Source organism: Marmota monax, unplaced genomic scaffold (genome assembly GCF_021218885.2).
Source record: "Marmota monax isolate L192 unplaced genomic scaffold, Marmota_monax_Labrador192_F-V1.1 WCK01_AAM20220418_F8-fsc00123, whole genome shotgun sequence".
Classification (NCBI taxonomy): domain Eukaryota; kingdom Metazoa; phylum Chordata; class Mammalia; order Rodentia; family Sciuridae; genus Marmota; species Marmota monax.
The window spans coordinates 1,167,970-1,188,916 of NW_026692159.1; positions in this window are offsets into that span (position 1 = coordinate 1,167,970).

The following is a 20,947-nucleotide window of genomic DNA, read 5'->3' on the forward strand; positions in this document are numbered from 1 at the left end:
TCATTATTTTCTATGTAATGATACCTTAGGCTCTGGTCAGGAGGACCAGAACAGGTTGGCAAATTGCTGAAAATGAAACTTGTGGATAGCTATTATTTCTATTCCTAATTATATCAGGATAATAAGGATAGGGGGTAGATAGCACAGGATGTATCTAAAGTAGGGCAGTCTTTGCAAGCTCCTTTTTGTTCATTTGGAGGACACACACAAGGTGATAACAGTGTTTGAATGTGTTAGATCCACGGAGCCTTGAGCAGAGAAGCTTCTGGGTTCTTATCCTGTTCTCTATCAAGTGCTTCAGTACATGCCTATTATCCTAGCTACTTGTAAGGCCAAGGCAGGAGGATCACTAGTCGGAGGCTGCCCTCAGCAATTTAGCAAGACCACCTAAAACAAACAAACAAACAAATAAAAATAAAAGGTCTGGGGATGTAGTTCAGTGGTATAGCACCCCTGGGTTCTATCCCCAATGGGGGGATGGGATGCCAGTCAGTGACAAAATCCCCACCCAGGTGAGCATTCTGATAAAATATATTCGTGTGCAAATCTGATTATTTCACTGTTTCCCTAAGGTAAATGCCTAGGGAAGAAATTACTGAGTTAAAGTGTTTCCATAATTTTAAGGTATTTGATACATACTGTGAAGCAGCCTCATATAGTTAGTTTGTGAGAATGTCCCTTGTATGCTTCAAAATAAATTGTATTTTGTGTTTGCCGAATGTGTATGTTGAGAGTAAACAAATATACAGTTGCCTGTCTCGTTTGAATTTTACCTGTCTGAACTACCAGTGTATAAAAATTTCCAAGTGTACTTACTGATTTACTTGTTTCTCTACATAGTCTGTCAGTGCTTTATGTCACCAATGTATGTATTATTATTAAAAACCTATACATGCTTATAGTCATTATATATTTTCCTGATCTCTTGAGCATTTACTGGTATATAATGTCCCTTTGCTCTTCAAATTAGAAGTTTTACATCTGTTTTGTTTTGGTTCACATTTGCCCAGTTTACCTTTTCTTGTCTTTTTATTGATTTTCAATTACTCTATTCTTTTGTTGTAGATCTGTTTGCCCTAGGCAATATCCTCCTGGATATGTGTTTTTTTAAATTAATTCAATCATCAAATCTCTTTTTATGTTTGTAGAACAGATGTTGCAAGCTTTTTCTGTACAGGGCAAGATAGTAAATATTTTCAGTACTGTGGACCATATGGTACCTTCCCCTCATCTCTGCCATTACTGGGTAAAATATCCAGAGACAACATGTAAATAGGTGAAGTCCCTAGAAAACTTTATTTTCAAATTCGCTCTTTGACCACAATTTGCTAGAGGCCCTTGTTTCTAGAGTTTAATGTATTTATATTTATTGTAATAACTGTTATATTGAGACTTATTTCTGTCATTATATTCCATATTATCTATTTACTACTTTTGTTTCCTTTTTTACCTTCTTCTCTCTTTTATCTAGTTTGAAATTTTGGATTTTGTTCTTGTTTCCTTTCTTCTCTCAACTTCTCTTGAGACAATATCTTTCATTCCAGATGATAGTGAAACAGAACTGAATTGGGGCCCTCCTATCTGAAATGAGGAGTGGCTTCTTCATGCTGAGAGTGGTGGCAGGAGGGGCTCACACACACACACACACACACACACACAACACACACACACACACACCCTGACAGACATCAAAGAGTGGAGCAGAGATTGTCCATTCAGGCCTAACATGGGCTAACTAAGTCTCTGTGTGTGCTTGCCTGTTGTCTTTCTCCCTTGTCTCCTCTCCTTTAAAAGATATGCTTATTTTCAGGTATTTCAGAGATGGAAGTTTTGAAACAATTAAGTTTCTTCCATCTTTTGTCAACTGGCTTTGAATAAAACCTGTGTTTTCACCAATTTGACTCCAAATATTTCTCAAGCAGCAAGCATAATGGTCCAGTTTCTTTCCTCCCCAGCTGGGATCTTGGGTGCTACCAGCCACCCCACATAATTAAAATCTCTTTTAAATTATATCTTCTCTTTTGTAATTCCTTACATAGGATGCATATCTCACATTCCTAGTCATTCTAGCATATTCCATTGAGGTTTATTTATGTATATTTCAATTTCTGTTGTCATCTAGGTGTTCGTTGCCTGTTTCCTTCTTTTCATTTTAGTTTCCTCTGTGACAGCGTCTGTTCTGGCCCATTAGATATGGATTGGAATCCATTAGTCTTTTCTGGAATATGTCTACTCAGAAAGGTTTGTGGGTGGCATGTGAGGGGTGATATATATCTTGTCTGAATTTGGGGATAACACTTCCTTTTCTCCAGTGGTTTGCCTGGATCAGTCCACCACCTCTAGCTTCTACTATTAGAGATGACAAGTCCAAAATCACCTTTATTTTTTTTAAAGTTATTTTTCTCTGTTCAGGTGCTTTATTTCTATTCTTATTTGTAATTCAGACCATTTGTAAAATCAGAATATACCTAGCTGTATGTTCCTTAATGATTCCCTTCTGGAAACTCCTGAGTGTTTTGAATAGATACACTCAAATCTTTACAGTTCTTTTGCTAATGCTTTTTTCTTCATCTTTTGGTTTTTCTCTTTTTGGAACTCCTATTATTTGCATGGTCTATGCTTAGAGTTCCTGACTTTTTCTATCCAGATTTATATCTCTTTTCATTTATGTCCCGTATTTCAAGATTTTTCTTCTACTCAACCTTCTAGACATTAAATGTGGATTTAAATAGTATACTAGTCACCTTTTCATCATTGTGGACAAAATACCTGATAGAAACAACTTAGAGGAGGAAAAGTTGATTTTTGGGCTCAGCGTTTAGAGGTTCAGACCATGGTTGTTTGGCTCCATTGCTCTAGGCCCAAGGTGAGGGAGAGCATCATGGTGGAAAGGCATAGCTGAGGAGAGCTGCTCAGCTGCTGGCTCCCAAGAAGCAGAGAGAAACTGAGGCACCAGGGACAAAATACAAACCCCAAAGGCATGCCCCCTGGTGACCTACTTTATGCACCATAGCTGCTTGTAGTCACTACCCAGTGCAGTGGTCTTTTCAAATTATTAATCTATTTCATTAATTCATTGATTAGGTTATAGTTCTCATAATCTAATCATTTTGCCTCTGAACATTCCTGCAGTATCTCTCACATGAGCTTTCTGGGGACACCTTATGTCCAAACATTCATTTCATCAGTTGAATATTAAATTCAACACAGATGTTTTTGGTGTTCCATTCTTTTCATGTTATAATTGAGTAGCTTTAAGTATTGTTAGTTTTGATGTTTTTATTGTCATTTATCTTCTCTAGCAGCTTCATTTCCCTAGTAATCTGTTCCTCTTGCTCATACTATCATTTTTGTCTGACTGATGGATCATCTTAAATTATTTTCTTCTACTTACTCGTGGATTTATTTGTTCTCAGAGCTTAAATCAAACTATAGGGTTGTGGAGAGCAGTCTGTGCTCTGCCCTAAGTTACTCCATGTTGTATGGAGCAGCAGTTTTCAGGCTGTTCCTAAACCCAAATTGTTCTATTTTGTAAAGCAGTAGTTTGCCATAAGCTACTCCAGTTTGAGTTTAAGTGCTGAGGTGGAAGGACTCTATACCTTGTTTGTGCAATAAACAACCACCATCTGCCTGGCACAACCATAAAGCAGAAATTGATAGGAAAATTAATTGTGCTAACAAAAAGGACTATATGTGGACTTATTGAATTAATCAGAAGTTCATAGAAGCATGGCTTATCAGACTCATTGGGAAATCCAGGCCCATAAGCTTATGGAACACACCAGACCACCAAATCAAGCAACGCCCTCACTTGAGGCCCATAAAAGGAGCAGCATACCCCAAGACTGAATATAGTGGCACCTTAACCTGTCATCTGCTCACTCCTTATGAGCCTTATTCAGGAAAACTGCCATAGTCATGGTGAATCTCTGAATTTCTGTCCTTGGACTTAGCAGACTGCAGTGGTGTTCCCCTGCCCAATGATAACCATGCAAATCCCCCTGGAAGCTGACATCTCAAGCTGACATCCTGAAACTGCCCTCTGTTTGGACCTTGGCCTAGAGTGAGTTCCTGAACTTTAACAGCACTAAGCCTGGACAAATTGTTTGACTGGCTGGTAAGTAATCCTATCTGACCACCTACAGTGACTCTTTGCTTTCCTGTCCTTCTGGGCCTCAGCTTTCTGTTCTACCTCCAGAACCCTGAGACTGCTTTAACCCTTTCTTAGCCTTTCTGTGTAAAGTGTGTTCAGCATTATAGATGTTAGAAATTTAGATTGGAATAAAAGAAACTGTGATTGCCCGACTTATGACTACAGGTGACCCCCAAGGATTCAGGGAACTGCCACTGAAAGTGGTGTAGCCTGTGAATTTAGTGTTATGCAATGATGGAGTCTATCATTGTGGAAAGAAACTGTTTTGTCTATGTTAATGGCATCACTTGCTCATGACAATGGTAATGTAGACAGTGGTAATTTAAACACTGGTAATCTTGCCTGTGTCATGTGGCATAGTTTCTGTTCCTGTGACAGGTCATCAGACCCCTGTTTAGTTACCTGAGAATGAATTTCTGCTCCTTTGTGTCCTCAGCTGCAAAAATTTCCACTTTGACTCTGTACGTGTAGAAAAGACTCAAAGCACCTGAGGAAACTCCTTCCATAGCAGAGTGGGAGGTAGGGAGGTCACTGTGCATTGTGAAGGAGGAGGAACAGATCTCCTTTGGCTTGTCTCTTCTGTAGCTCTTCTCTTCTGAGCTCTGCAATAGATCAGCAAACTCTAGTCTGAGCCAGAAAAAGGCAAAGTCCTTCTCTAATTGCAGGAGGACACCAGCATAGCTGAGGCTTTGTTTTTACAGCCTTGGGCCCCATAGGTCTTTCTGGCTCAGCAGCATTCTGGGAGGGAGGGTAGATTTGCAGTTGGATTAAAATTGGGAGGTGAGCACTGTGGACATGGATGTTAATGCCAGCTTCTCCCCACAGTGTTTCCCCTCTTTTCTTAAGCCCCTCCTCACATAACTGTCCAATTTGAAAATGCCCTCTGGGAAAAACACTGACTCTTTGTAGAACTTACACAGTAGGCTGCAAGACCATTGACAAGTTTTTGCCCCCAGACAATTGCAGACCCTCAGGTTTGCAAACTTGAAGATGTCCTTATTTGAAAGTAAACTTCTGAGAACATGAATTTCTGACATTTCCTTTAAACACATACTTTTTAGTCATTGTAAATTTAACTGCATGTACATGTTCATTGTTTATTCTCTTTGAAATTAGAGAAGGAAGATTTTTAATTGCAAGCAAACTAGAGATAAAGTAGAAGGTTTTTTTTTCCCCCCAGAGACCTGGAAATGACATAAACTATTTCAGTGTTTCAGGAAAAGTGTAGAACTTTAAGGAAAAGTGATTTCTTCAAGTGGCAGTGTAGGAATCAAGATACATGAAACAAACATTGCAAAATACCCAAAATTTGTACTTCCTTTTCCCCACAGTATTTGTTCTTCAGGTTGATAGGAACACTTTTCCCTAAAAGGATGGCATTTGACAATTTTACAGAAGGTACTGACTCCTTTGCATTAGTCACTTCTTCCTGGTATCTAAGATATTTTTTTTGTAGTAGTTAACTGATTTATACTTACTGTCAGTATAGATTTTGGAATTTCTAGAAAGTTCTAATGTGAAAGAGTCTATAATATTGCCAATATTTTCTCATACTGGGCTCAGAAATATGACTTGTATGGTACATTTGAGTTTTGTGGTAGAATTTCTCCAAGGTTAAAGAGGATGAACATCTATTAACTAGGTGATGAACAGGTAATGGATTTTGAACCTCTAGCCTGCTTAGCAATTCGTTCCGTGTAAAGTGATCTTCCTTTTATGAAAAACTACTCTTGACAGTGATATAGGAAAAAAAATCTAATTTGAATGGACAGTTTAGTGTGTATTGCCTCCTCAGAAGAGAGGCTCCATTCCTGTTGTTATCTGTTCTGACTTGCCACTGTGAAAATAATGTTTAATCCTAATTATAAAGACTTAGAATAAGTGAAGGCCAGAAATCATTAAAAGCCTATTGGGTTTAATATAGCATTTTATTTTAATGTTCTTTTTGCTTCTTTTCATTTAACCTTTCCAGTGACCTAGTGTGCTCAGGCATGACATAAAATAACTAAGGGAAGGAGGCCACTAATTGAAGTTCATTAGAATCCATCTGAAAAAAGAATTTCCCACTCTTAGTAATTTGTTAGATGATTAAATGTAATATGTTTTGGTTACATTTTAATTACTTTTGCAGAAATATCTCAGACTGATTTTTTTTAGTATATGACATGGAGCTATGTTTTCCAATATAGTACCAAGTACCCATATGTGGCTATTTTACACTTGACATGTGGCCATTTCAAATAAAAATGGCATAGTCATTGGTAGAGCATGTGCTTAGTTAGCATGTGCTATGCTTTGGGTTCAATCCCCAGCATCCAAATAGACATGCACAGCAAATGTAAAATGTACACTGCATTCTGAGGACTCAGTCCAAATAACATGATGTATAATATGTCATGAGTAAATATTTATATCAATTACGTATTGAAATGATAATATGTTAAATACATTGGCTTAACTCAAATATTATTAAAATTAAATTTAATTGTTTCTTTTTGTGTTTTTATTTTGGCTATTAGAATTTTTTTTTAAACTTAGGATTGAACCCATGAATGCTTAAACCTTGAGCAATATCCCCAACCCTTTTTATCTTTTATTTTGAGACTGAGTCCCACTAAGTTGCTTAGAGTGTTGCCAAGTTTCTCATACTGGCCTTGAACTTGTGATCCTTCTGCCTCAGCCTGCTGAGCTGCTGGAATTTCAGGCATGTGCCACTATGCTGGTGGCTGTTAGAAAAACTTTCAATAACATGTCTAGTGTACATTATGTTTTGAAGAGTCAGCACTTGTATAGAGAAAAGAGATTATTAAATGACATAAAGCAAAAGTTGATAAGATTTTTGCTGTTATTTTCCCTGTTGGACGAGATTTCAAGCAGGAATTGGTTACCCAGATAAGATAGTCAGCTGCTGGTCCTCCATCAGGATAATGACAGTGTCAGTGTGCTGTAGCCAGCCCTGCAAGGTCACATTTTGCTGTTTGTGATTTACTGTTTTTGACACATATTTGGTGCTCCATAAATATTTATTGAATTGCTAACAACTTACAAGTTGTATTTTATTGGCTTGAGAGTCAAGAATTTTGAGTTTTGTCTCTAGCTCTGCCTCAATTAATTTTGTGACCTTGCACAAATCACTTCCTCTTTCCTTATCTCAGTTTTTCCATTGTAAAATGAGAGAATTTAATATGATGGATGAAGAATTGTCAAAGCAGACATGCAGTGGTTTTGTTATGTGCCTCCATATTTGCAGTCCACTAGGCAGTTAGTCTCATTTCTAAAGAAACGGAGCCTTTGGCACAAACATCTCTGCTTCAGTCAAGACAAGTTTAGTTTGGATCCCAGCATTAACTCCTCCTTTTTTCTTGAATATTCAACAGTTTGGCTTTTGGAACCTGCCAAGAACCAACCTTTTGTGATTCTTGTCAGGCCAGTTAAATATTTCCCTTTCATCTCTCTGGCCTGTTCTATATCATTAAAGTCTTTGGTTATTACCTTTCTTGGAATTTTACATTTGAATTTTCATTAGAATATATCTTCCTATCATAGCAAGAGCTGATCAGCCCAGATGAATGCTTTAGGGCTTGTGGGCATAGTGCTGGCTTATAGGATGTCATGGAGAACCTGTCACCAGTTGATGCCTTATTCTTCCTCTGTAGAATTCAGTTCATAATACTGTGTTCCTGCTTACCTATGTGAAGGAAAGTTCTAGTCTGACATGCATGCTCTCAGTGAAAGTTAAAGAACAACTGGGCTGGGCAGTATGTGCTAAGAAAGGGGTCTCATTTAATAAACTTTTTTCCTTTCCATTCATGCTTCAAGCCTTACTATGTTTATTGGTTTATCAGTATTCTTTATAGCCCTGTCCTTCTATTTCTCCTAACACTAGAGAGGACTAGAAATACTATTTTTTTTAAAAAAAATATAGATGGACACAATTTATTTATTTATTTATTTATTTATATGTGTTGCTGAGCATTGAACCCAATGCCTTATACATGCTAGGCAAGCGCTCTACCACTGAGCCACAACCCCAGCCTTACAAATACTGAGTATGTTGAGCCCTTCAAGTTGTCGAAATTGTTTTTTCTTTTAATATTAAATTATATTTTGGGTTTGTTAAACTGAGATCTATCCAAAGAGTTGTCTAGTCACAAATATCATAAATAAATATAAATAACTATGAGACAGGGAACACAGAGGATGAAGAGAAGGCAGGGTAGGCACATGAGGGAAAATTTTAGGGAATACCTGTGTTGGTCTTTTAGGGAAGAATAATACTTGAATATGGGGAGAAAAGGCATGCAGGAGGAGAGTGTAAGTAAGAGTATAAAGACAAAGTAGGAGCCACATTCATGGAATAGCAAATGCTCCTCCCAGATAGATTTCCACTCAGAGGGTTGGTGAAGTGAAATTTGTCAGATTCCCCTAGAATTTCAAGGGAAGTCAATGGGAAACACTATAGATGTGAAAGGTGTCAAATGTGATAGCAACACTTGAGGACATTATTTTATAGGCAAATGGGGAAAATGAAATGATTTTGAGCAAGAGAAATACATAGGGGGGCTGAAAATTCCCTGTTCTCTCTGATATGCAGATGCTAACACACAAGGAGGGGGGACTGGAAGTTCATTGGATTAGACAAAGGGGAATGAGGGAAGGGAGGGGGGATGGGAATAGGAAAGACAGTAGAATGAATCAGACATAACTTTCCTATGTTCATATATGAATACACGACCAGTGAAACTCCACATCATGTACAACCACAAGAATGGGATCCTACTTAGAATAGGTTAGACTCCATGTATGCATAATATGTAAAAATGCTCCCTATTGTCATGCATATCTAAAAAGGATAAACCACACCATTTCCCAGGAAATCAATTTTTTAAAAGCATTGCAATTCAATGGTGTTTTTTTTTTTGTTATACTTCATAATTTTGGAATTGAGCCAAATATGCATGAGGCCACTATGCCTATTATTAACATTTGTTAATTGAAACAACATAATTTCATTTTCTTTGACTTGTTAATTCCTCTGAAAAGTACATTTTTGTTCCCTTATTTTCTTTCTAATTCTCAAGTAGATTCATAACATATTCCTATTTTTCACTCTACATTTAGAGAAGACTCTTGCCTAGTCCTACCTTGCTGAATTATTTTCATTCAAACATTTCCTTATGAGGAACATTGTCTGAGATGTAAGACAGTCCCTCTGCATGTATTACTATCTTCTGTCTTCTCACCAATATAAAATGGAGATTCAGAAAATGGGCCGAAAGCCATATTGCCTTCCAAATTAAAGCTAACATCCAACCTTATTGCCAGAAAATGGGAAGAATTTCTTCCTAAGGTACCAAACAAATTGCTATTGGTAGCAGGTGTGAAAGATTTGAATCACATTTTTCTATTGATTTTTTTCTTTTTTTTTTTTTTGTGGTGCTGGGGATTGAACCCAGGGCTCTATGCATGTGAGACAAGCACTCTACCAACTGAGCTATATCCCCACCCCTGATTTTTGTTTGTTTGTTTGTTTTTGGAGGTGCTAGGGATCAAATCCTGGACCTTGTGCATGTTAGACACGCACTGTACCACTGAGTCACATCTCTAGTCCATGTTTTTCTGTTTGAGAAACACACTATCCTTCATTGTATAGTCTTAATTTCTCTAATATATGAGTTGACAGTTATCAGACTAGGGGATTATGTTTCTACATACTGAAATTGAATTCTAAAGGGCTCAAACAATAAAACCACATTCTGTCTCACATTTCACTTCTCCATTGAAAGACATCTCTTTGCACATGTATTATGGGAGTAGAATCTCTATAAGGCAATAATGTGGTGGTCAGATATTTTGGTAGACTATCAGTTATCTATTTCTACAATAATGCTATGGAACAACTACCTAAAAAACCAGTGGCACGTGGTAATGAACAGTCATCTCCCATGTGTCTGTGAGGTTCAGCTGATCTGGGCTAGACTTGTCTGAGCTTGCTAACATACCTATACCTAAGGACTGATTTGGCCCCATGTGTCTCTGATTCTTCTTTTGGCCCTGGTGTGCCTGCCTGGACAGGTTTTCAAGTTTACAGTAGTGGGCAAAGGCAAGCAAGAGGTTGTACTTGGTGCATTTTAAAACAGGCTTATAATTGGGATACTGCCATTTCCATTGCCTTCTATTGGCCAAAGCAAGTCAATAGGCCACAGGTTAAGTGATGGAAAAAAATGGACTTTGGACTTTGACTGTTTAACTGAGATGCAATGTCACATGATAAAGCGTGGATTTAGGAAGGGGTAAAGTATTGTGGCCATCATTCTTATCAATTATAGGAGAGCATGACCTAAACAAATCATAATTGATTCCTTGCATGAAAGTATGCAAAGTGGATATAAGGAATTCAGTCAGATATATATTCACTATGATTGTTTTTAAGCTCTTTATCCATACATTTAAAAATATATTTGTTCTCTTAATTTGCCTCAAACTTATTATGGAAATGGTTAAAAGTATTTTCCCACATAGTGAATGGAACACCCTTTCCCCACTATTTTTTTTTTTATTTCTAACACTAGATAAATACTTATATATGTTTATTGGCATTTGTATCTGTCAGAGTTACGCCATGCTGTGCTGAATCAAGGACGATAAAATTAAACTCAGTGGCATAACATGACAAAGAAAGTTAAATTTGGATGAGCAGAGACTTAAGTCCTTGGCTTCCTGCATCTCATTCATTGCCTTCTCAGGGCAGGCTTGCCAAGGTCACTGCAACAGGAGGAGAAAAGGAGGGAAAAGCCACACAAGGGCATAACTGTCTCAATCTTGAAGTGACATATGTTCCTTCTGCTCATAGTTCATTGCCCAGAGCTAGTCATAGTCCTGAACTTCTCCCAATCTAATTATAAGAAAGACTATAAAATTGTGGGGAAACACATAGACTCTTGGTGAGCACTCCCTATGACGCATCTTTATCTGCATATTCCATGGCAATTACTTTTATTGAATATACTGTTATAATGTTTTAATATCTAGTGGGATATAATTTCTTCTCATTAATAATAATTAATTAATTTCTTCTTTCCAACATGTTTTTGGATTTTATTAATTTGAAAAGGTATTTTCAAAGGCATTAACCCCTAGTATTATGTTGATAAGTTTTCAATTTTCTTTCAACTTCTTTTTTTTTTTTTTAAATATTTATTTATTTATTTATTTTTAGTTTTTCGGCAGACACAACATCTTTGTTTGTATGTGGTGCTGAGGATCGAACCCGGGCCGCACGCATGCCAGGCGAGCGCGCTACCGCTTGAGCCACATCCCCAGCCCTTCTTTCAACTTCTTAATGTATCTTTTTGACATTGCAAAATTTACAATTTTATGTAGTCAGAGGTATTAAGAGTTATGCTTTTGGTATCATATTTACAAAAGAGTTTCTCAACGTGATTATGAATGTTCACCTGTATTTTCTTTCTATACTTTATACATTTTGACAATTTACTTATTTAATCTTGAATTATTTCTTTTTGTACATGATGTGGGATGCAGGCAGTCTATGTTTGTTTTCAAGTAGTGTCTTTCTCTCTCTCGCTCTTTCTTTTTTCCTTTCTGTTGCGCTGGGGATTGAGCCCAGGGGTACTTTACCCCAGTCCTTTTTATTTATTTTTTAAAATTTTGAGTGAAGATTTTTCAATTTTATTTTTTTAAATTTTGAGTGAAGATCTGACTAAGTTGCTGAAGCCAGCCTCCAACTTGCGATCCTCCTGGATCAGCCTCCCAAGTCTGTGGGATTAAAGGTGTTCACCACTGTAGCTGGCATCAACCCATGTTTTGTTTTACCCAACACATTGAATAATTCATTTTCTGATATACATCCATGTTTCTATAAAATTATCTTTTTGCGGGTGGGTACCAGGGATTGAACTAAGGGGCATTGACCACTGAGCCACATCCCCAGCCCTATTTTGAATTTTATTTAGTGATAGGGTCTCACTGAGTTGCTTAGGGCCTCACTTTTGCTGAGGCTGGCTTTGAATTAGCCATCCTCCTGCCTCAGCCTCCCAAGCCACTGGGATTACAAGCATGTGCCACCACTGTATCTGGCTTAGACTTATCTTTACATATGATATTGGCTATTGATTTGAATTAACCTTTGTCATTTAGGAGCAATCTATCTAATTTGCTATATTCTTTCATTTAAAGCTCAGTCTTTGGTTTTGTTAAATGTACTGATGACAGCAGTATCATTTTATATTTTTTGAGTTTCAGTTACTGCTGTATTATTTATGTATTGAGATTCCTATAGAATTTGTCTGCATATATGATGTTGGCTATTCATTTGAGCTAATCTTTGTCCTGGAAGATGTATATATCTAGTCCTAATTTACTATACTCTTCTATTTAACACTCAACATTTTATTATATGCATTGATGAGACCAGTAAATATCATCAATTATCTTATATATGTATTGGTGCATAACAATTAGTCCAATATTTAGGCTTATGACAAAAACATGTATTTTTTTTTCAGGTGTAAATGGACACAGTACCTGTATTCTGTTTGTTTATTTTTATGTGGTGCTGAGGATTAAACTCAGTGTCTCACACGTGCAAGGCAAGCACTCTACCACTGAGCCACAGCCCCAGCCCCAAGACAAAAACATGTATTATTGATACCAGTCTTGGAAATCAGGATGAGGTCCTGGTTCCTTCATTGTTAAAGTTTAAACACCCCAGAATTGCCAAGGCAAGCATAGAAAGCAAGTTTTATTTAGGAAAGAGACATAAAGGAGATAGTAGCATCCTCAGGAGAAGAGCCAGGACCCAGGCTGGTGCCCTTGGGAGTTCAGGTGTCTTGCTTTTTTATAGACCCCCACCTTTCCTCCCTGTGGAAGTACTCAAAGGCAGGAAAGAGTAGCCCCAGTGGGTAACTGCTTATGTTGGAACTTGTGATCCTTGACCTCCCCAGAGGTGTTAGCAATGGTGGTATCCCAGGTTAGCATTCCATTTCCTTTTCTTTGAATTAGTGCCCATCTTTCTGAACAGATCATTCGTTATCTGCACTGATTACCTGTGCTTTGCCCCTGTCTCCTTATTACAGAATTTCTGTAGGTCAGGAGTGTGAGCATCTTTCAGCTAAGTCCTCTGACTCAGTTGCACTGATGTAGTGTACCCACAGCCTCCGTCATCTTAAGAGGTGGGCTTTGCGCATTTCCTCAGGGTCTGTTGCATGGAGGAACTCAGTTTCTTACTAGCTTTTGGCTGAAGACCACTGTCAGTTTTTTGGGATGTGGATTTCTGCATAGGTCAGTCGGTGATGTGCCACCTGGCTTCATCAGTGTGAGTGGGAGGACAAGAGAGAGTGCCAGCAAGAGAGTACAAGTGAGATGGAAAGCAAAGCTTTCTGTCACCAGATCTTGGATCTGACATTCCATCATTCTTGATTTATTCTGCTCCTTAGAAGAAAATCAATAGGTCCAGCCTGGAGGAAACAGGGAGGTAAAGAGTCTGTAAGACTCATGGACATATAGGGGAAGAGAAGAAGGAAGGAAGGGAGAAAGATGGATTTATTATGGAAATTAGCTCATGGGATTACGGAGGCCAGAACTTCCCTAGCCTGCCATCTGCAAGCTGGAAAGTCAGGAAATTTAGTGGAGTCCAAAAGACTGAAAAACAGGGAGCTGATAGTTTAATCCTCAATCTAAATCCAAAGGTCCTAGGAGCTCCAGTATCCAAGGGCAGGAGATGATGGGTGTCCCAGTTCAAGAAGAAGGAGAGAATTCAACTTTTCTAATCTTTGTATTCTCTTCAGACCCTTAACAGATTGGGTGATATCTACCCACACTGGTAAGGGAAAATCTTTAGTCTACCTACTAAAATGCTAATCTCTTCCGGAAACACCTGAACAGATATACCCAGAAATAATGTTTTACTAGCTATCTGGTCATTTCTTTACCCAGTCAAATTGATACATAAAATTTACCATCACAGGAGGGGGTTACACAAGGGCATGAATTCTCTAAGAGATGGGATTCCTTAGGAGACATTTTAGAAACTAGCTGCTATGGCCGTATGAATATGGTTGGAAACATTTGTAAGACAAATGTTAGCAATGGGATATCCCAGGTTAGCATTCCATTTCCTTTTTTTTTTTTTTTTTGTCTTTACATCTGTCTTTTATTTTTTAATTTATTTTACTTTTTAGTACTGAAGATTGAACCCAGAGGCATTTTACTACTGAGCCACATTCCCAGTCCTTTTTATTTTTTAGTTTGAGACAGGGTCTCACTGAATTGCCCAGAGCCTCACTAAATTGCTGAGGCTGACCTCAAACTTGTGATGCTCCTGCCTTAGCCTACTGAGTCTCTGGGATTATAGGTGTATGCCATCGTGCCAAGCTGGTTTTGATATTCAAACATAAAATCATTATAGTATCTGGTTAATTAGTACAGGGCTATAGTGAATTAGTCATTTCAAAATGTGTAGGATTCAATTTGCATATTTTATTGAACATTGTTAGCCTGATATTTATAAGTGAGGATGTTGTTTCTTGAAATGTTACATAAGTATATCTGTAAATAAGTTAAGAAAAGTGTCAGAATAAGGACTTCTGAAATCATGTCATCCATAAATACAATAAGAATAGTGGCAGATACTGTCAGAACAAACCTTTACAAAAATCTGGAAATGAACCGAACTCAGCATTGGGAAAGGTTTCACCATTGATCTTTCTGTAATAAGTGCCTTCATCGTTCATTTTTAGTAGATAATGTGGAATCAGGATTTGTAAAATAATTAATTGAAGGGGACATTAACAGAGTTTAATCAAATACACTTTTTAAATCTTAATTGACCAATATATTTTATGCATATGTATGGCATATAATAAAATCTAATAAATGTATAGTATATGATGATCAAATGAAGATAATTAGCATTTCTGTGTCCTCAAACATGTATCATTTCTGTGTTGGGAATCTTCAGACACTGAAGAAAATCAATAGGTCCAGCCTGGAGGACTTCTAATTATTTGAAAATATATCATAAATTGTTAAGTGTTCTAGCTGGGTGCAGTGGTGCCTGCCTGTAATCCCAGCGGCTGGGGAGGCTGAAGCAGGAGGATGGTGAGTTCAAAGCCAGCCTCAGCAACAGCAAGGCACTAAGCAACCCAGTGAGATCCTGTCTCTAAATAAAATACAAAATAGGGCTGGGGATGTGGCTCAGTGGTCGAGTGCCCCTGAATTCAATCCCAGGTACCAAAAAGAAAAAAAAAATTGTTAAGCATTCTAGTTGCCCTGCTGTGCTGTAGAGTACTAAAACTAATTCCTTTTATCTGTTTTTTAAAATTTTCATTTTTTTTTTTCCTCAAAACTTCTAGTTTTGTGCAATCCCTTATCAGATCCCCTCTAACCCTGTGGGAGCTCTGTCTCTTTTTTTTGTCACTTGATTAAATCTTACTCTCTTACACTCAAAAATAAATAAACAAACAAATAAATAGCAAAATAAAATAACCCCCCAGACTCCTTAATTTTCATTACCATAGTAAGTATGAACTGTGATGGGTGATGATAGGCGTTCTAAAGAGTAGCATTTTATGTAATAAGAAACCCTGAGTTCCAATATGGTTCAGACTTCAGCATCAGTTTTGCATTAACACCATTGCTTTTGTTCTTCATTTTCTGGTGAGAAAAAACTATAGGTTTCTCACTAATCAAAGGTGCTAGTTTTCCATTTTTTTTAAAGCCTGCCCTGTGTCTGACTGAAGTCTCACAGAGGAGAAATTACCAAGAGGGAAGCAAAGGCTTTTTGTCTGTTCTGGTTGCTTATATCCCATTCTCATCCTGAAGTGCAAAGCTGTTGACTAGTGTGAAACTCTGTGCCTGTATTGCTTCAATCCAAAGTTTCAAGGTGTTTTGCTTTTGTTTTTGTTCATTTATTCTATTAAATCACATACCAACTACTGCCGAAAACTACCTACAACCCATTGCTCCTGTTAGCACCATACCCTAAATAGAGTGTTAGGTAATGGCATGTATGGAGCAAAAGATCTTACTCCTCTGTTATGAACTGTCATCAAAAGGTAATTTGTAAATGGACTTATAAAATTGCAGCTTGTATTTAAACTTATGGTTCAAAAATTTATTTATGAAGAAATAAATATTTTGCAGACATATAAGGTGGAACTATCAGAGATTATAAACTATAGTTCTGAAACATTTACAGATATTCCAATCAGGAAAATTGCTGTTCTCATAAATAACCAATGTCACTTTTTTTTGTTCTTTTTTTTTTTTTAAACATTTTGTCTGTTCTTGACTTCAGCAACAGGAACAATCACCATTTTAATACATGGTACCAGGCACACAGTAGCACCTCAGTAAAAGTGTTGGGTCATATGGATATTACAGTTAATAAAATAATGCAACATTATGTAAGGGGCAAAAGATGCCATAATACACAGATACATACACTGGAAACCCATTTTTATTAAATTGCATTGGATACATGTATATGTGTGGATACACACATGCATATCTATGTATATCTATATATAGAAAATGTATCCAGTGGAATACTAAACAGATAGTAATTGGAATTTCATCTATGATATGTCTTTGATATGATTTCAAAGGGATGAAATGGGGACAGCAAATAGAAAATAAATCTGTATGGTGTTGATCTAATTTTAAAAAGCAACTATAGAACTTCCACTGCTGTCATAGAGGAGTAACCAACACAGAACTTTCTCTCCTAGTGTAAACAAGTAGAAAACTACAAAAATATTGGAACCAGTCCTTTTTCCATTAATTTGGACAAAGGGCAATGCAGGACTGTGCTCAGTAAGAGAAGGAACCACCTGAGGTGAGCTCTTTGATCGCTCCAGCTTCCTACCAGGAGGCGATTGTTGAACTGTGACACAGGAAAGAGGAACCCAAGTAAAGCTCGGTTGTTTCACTACATTGAACAGAGACAAAATGTAATTTGAGTATTTGAAATAATTGGCATTTGTAATAGAATAACAGGAAGGAGGATGCTATGTAGGAGAGTTTCAGAAATCTTTTTGGGAGCCTTCTGAATCTCTGGCTGACTATTAATCAACATATTTGTATGGTGAGTTCCATGAGGCCAAAGGGTTGCCTGTGAGTCATTGGTTGAAACACGTCCAGAACTTACTCTCACCAGGAACTCGTGAAAAAAGTCAGGGTTATTTCTCAGCACAGTGAGGGAGAATGAACAGTACCTTGTTTGTTTGCCTTCTCCTAGTGCTAACAGTTTTTCCCTGCCCACTGTCCTAATTCATGAAAAAAAAAAAACTGCTTCCAGTATTTTTTAAAAAAGTTTATTAGCTGTTTTCATTTAAGGGAAAGTTCTGTAAACTCAGGACAATTCAGTGAGAAGGTGTTAGAAAGAATCTATATAGAACTTGAATTTTAGTTTTTTAAAAAAATTACTTTTATTTTTTAAATACATGTCAGTGGAATGCATCACAATTCTTACTACACATATAGAACACAATTTTTCATATCTCTGTTTGTATATAAAGTATTGACTGGGTAATTTCACAAAGGTTTGAGAAAAGGTCTAAGGAAGTGTGGGTTTTCTATAGATTGGATGTGGTCAGAAAATAACAGCAATTCCTTGAGTGGGTATTTAAGTAAAGTTTATATAGAAGTAGGGCATAATAGAACAAATAAAAACCCTTTAATTAGAAAAATAAGGAGCGGTCATTCCTATTGGCAGGTTGAAGGTGATACTTTATTATTTTGGTTTGCAAGATAATCTTATTTTTCTCTGCTTTTAGATAAACTTATGAAATGACTTCAGTTTATTTCACTTTATCAGGGCCTGAAACTGGTGTTCTGTGAGATTGCTGATAGCTTACCTGTGATGCCAGCCCAACTTCAAACAGCACTGAGGCCTAGCTATGAGTGTCTGATCAGTTCCCCAGCTGTCAGAAACTGCTTTTAAAATTTCCCCACCACATGGAGCTGAAACATCTTCAAAATTCTACCAGTGAAGTGGAAAAACTTCACTTAATGCTCCAAGAAATCAGTAGATACCAAAAGATTAAGCTAGCTCCAAAGTAAAGGTTACTTGAGACACACCCTAGAAAAGCTTAAAAACAAACATTGCAATCGATATCTAAAAAGGTTAAGCTGGTCTTCACTTAAATGCCTAGCAAAACAACCTGAACAGCAAACTGTGACTCATAACCAGGAAGAAACCAGAGATAATGGAATTAGCTCACATGGGTTTTAAGAGTGTTGTTTAAAATAATGTAACTATGCTTTATATTTTTAAAGGAGTACATGAACATAATGAGGGAGGAGGGCAGGAAATACAAAATAAAATACACAAAAAATAAAATAAAATAAAGATATACAAACTAAACTGAAGCAAAGGTAGAAAATTTGGTGGGTAAGGCACACACTGTTTGTGGTAATCAGTTTTTTATTGCTGTGACCAAAATGCCTGATACAATAACTTGAAGGGGGAAAATTTTATTTATTATGGCTCATGGTTTCAGAGGTTTCAGTTCAAGGTCAGCCAGCTCCATTGCTCTGGGCCTGAGGTGAAGAAGAACATCATGGAAGAGGGCATGGCAGAGGAAAGCTGCCCAGCTCATAGCAGCTGGGAACAGAGAGACAGAGAGGAAGTGGCCAGGGACAAAACTAGTCCCAAGGGCACACCCCCAGTGACCTGCCTCCTTCAACCTGCTTATAGTTTCTACTATATTTCAGTGGTGCGTTTAGCTATCAGTGCATTAATTGATAAGTTCAGATTCCTCATGCTCTAATCACTTCCTCAAAGCCCCACCCCTGGATATTGCTGTACTGAGGCTTAAGTTGCAACACATGAGCTTTGAGGGATCATTCCAGATCCAAACCTTAGCACTATCTGGTATGAAAAACCAAGTGAGGGGACTTACCACCACATTAGACAATGTCAAAGTAAAGATATACAAACTAGGGGCTGAGGTTGTAGCTCAGTGGTAGAGCGTTTGCCTATCATGTGTGAGTCACTGGGTTTGATCCTCAGCACCACATAAAAAAATTCTACAACTAAATAAAATAAAGACATACAAACTAAACTGAAGCAAAGATAGAAAATTCAAACTAGAACAGTAGAATCTGAATGCATCACAAATGTATTAAATAGCCTTACTGATGAAGGTACAGTATAGGTGGAAATAAACAGAGTTTTTAAGACTGAAGATAAAGGAGCTCATATAAATGTCACGTTCTGTTGGATAACATTATTCCCCTGGGAGTATGGGTTAACAATTCTAAAACCAGTATATGTCTATGTAGGAACTGAACTAGTGAGCATAAAGATGATAAATCATAGGAGTGCAGTTTCTCACTATTTTTTGTTTGATTTTAGTTTGCTACTGGGGATTGAAACCAGGGGTGCTTTACCACTGAGTTACAATCTCCAAGCCCTTTTAAATTTTTTTTTTATTTTGATTAGGACTCTTCCTAAGTTGCTGAGATCCTCCTTAAGTGGTTATGGCTGGCCTTGAATTTGTGATCCTACTGCCTCAGCCTCCTGAGTAGCTGGGATTGGAGACAAGTATCACCATGCCTGGTCATTTTCTCATTATTTAAATGGGGGGTTGTAGACAAGGTTAGAATGATTTGACATGAAGACTATTGGTTTATAAACTCATGTTTAACTTAATATTGATACAGATGGCTACACATAGAGATATTTATATATTGTGTGTGTATGTGTGTGTGTGTGTGTAATTTATAGTAAACATATATTGTATATATAAAAGGCTCAGAAGCAATGGCACCCCAGTAGCAATAGCAAACCTAGCACCTGAATCTCAGTTTCTAATATTGTTCTCCAATAAAAATAATCAGGAATCCTGATGTTTCTTCAAAAATTTATTTTTTAACTATGGAATTGTAGGTATGTATTATAAACTTAATACTGCCTTATTAATTTTCTGGCTAAAATTTTTCTAGCTTTGTGCTAAGAGCCAAGTATATGATGCATGGCATTTTTGGTCGAAAGGTGATGCCAGCTAGCCATTGAGATGATATGATTATGTTAAGATTTGCATTCATATGGATATTGGACTCCTGCTGTTCACCTAGGGGGGGGGGACTCCTGGAGAGTTCCCATTGGTTGGGGAAGTGCGCGGTAGGAGGGAGTTCCGGGGGAGGAGCTCTCTCTGCGGTCAGGGAGGAGGCCGCGTGGGTGGATCGAAAAGCTTCCCGGGCGCATACTGGACATTGGCGGCAGTTTCAAAAAATAAAGTTTGTTCCTGCTTGAGTGGCTCGTGATTTTGTGCCCAGCCAGACTGCCGCAGCTTTGGCCATTTATGGGCTCTTGCAGTTGGCTCCTGTGTCCCCTTTGACTTGTTTCCATTAAAGGAATCAGGAATCTTGAAAAAAAAAATTGTGGATTCTTGGACTGGGGCAGGAAGTACAGAAGATGATCCTAGAGCATATTGTGGTGCCAGAAAGTAAGGAAATCTCAAAAACAAAAGGATAGGGATATTTCAGAAAAACACAGACGCCAAATGAAAGAGCTACCATGGGGACAACTAGAATAAATTTTTTGCAACAAAATTAATAAAGTAGTATTAAGTTTATATGCTTTTCTTTGTAATGAATCATGTCATTTTTACACAGATAAATTTACTTCTTTTTTATTTTTATACTACTTATTTTTGTTGTTGTTGTTTAGTTTAGTACTACTAGTGACTGAACATAGGGGCACTTTACCACAGAGCTATATCCCAGCCCTTTTAATTTTTTATTTAGAGACAAGGTATTGCTCAG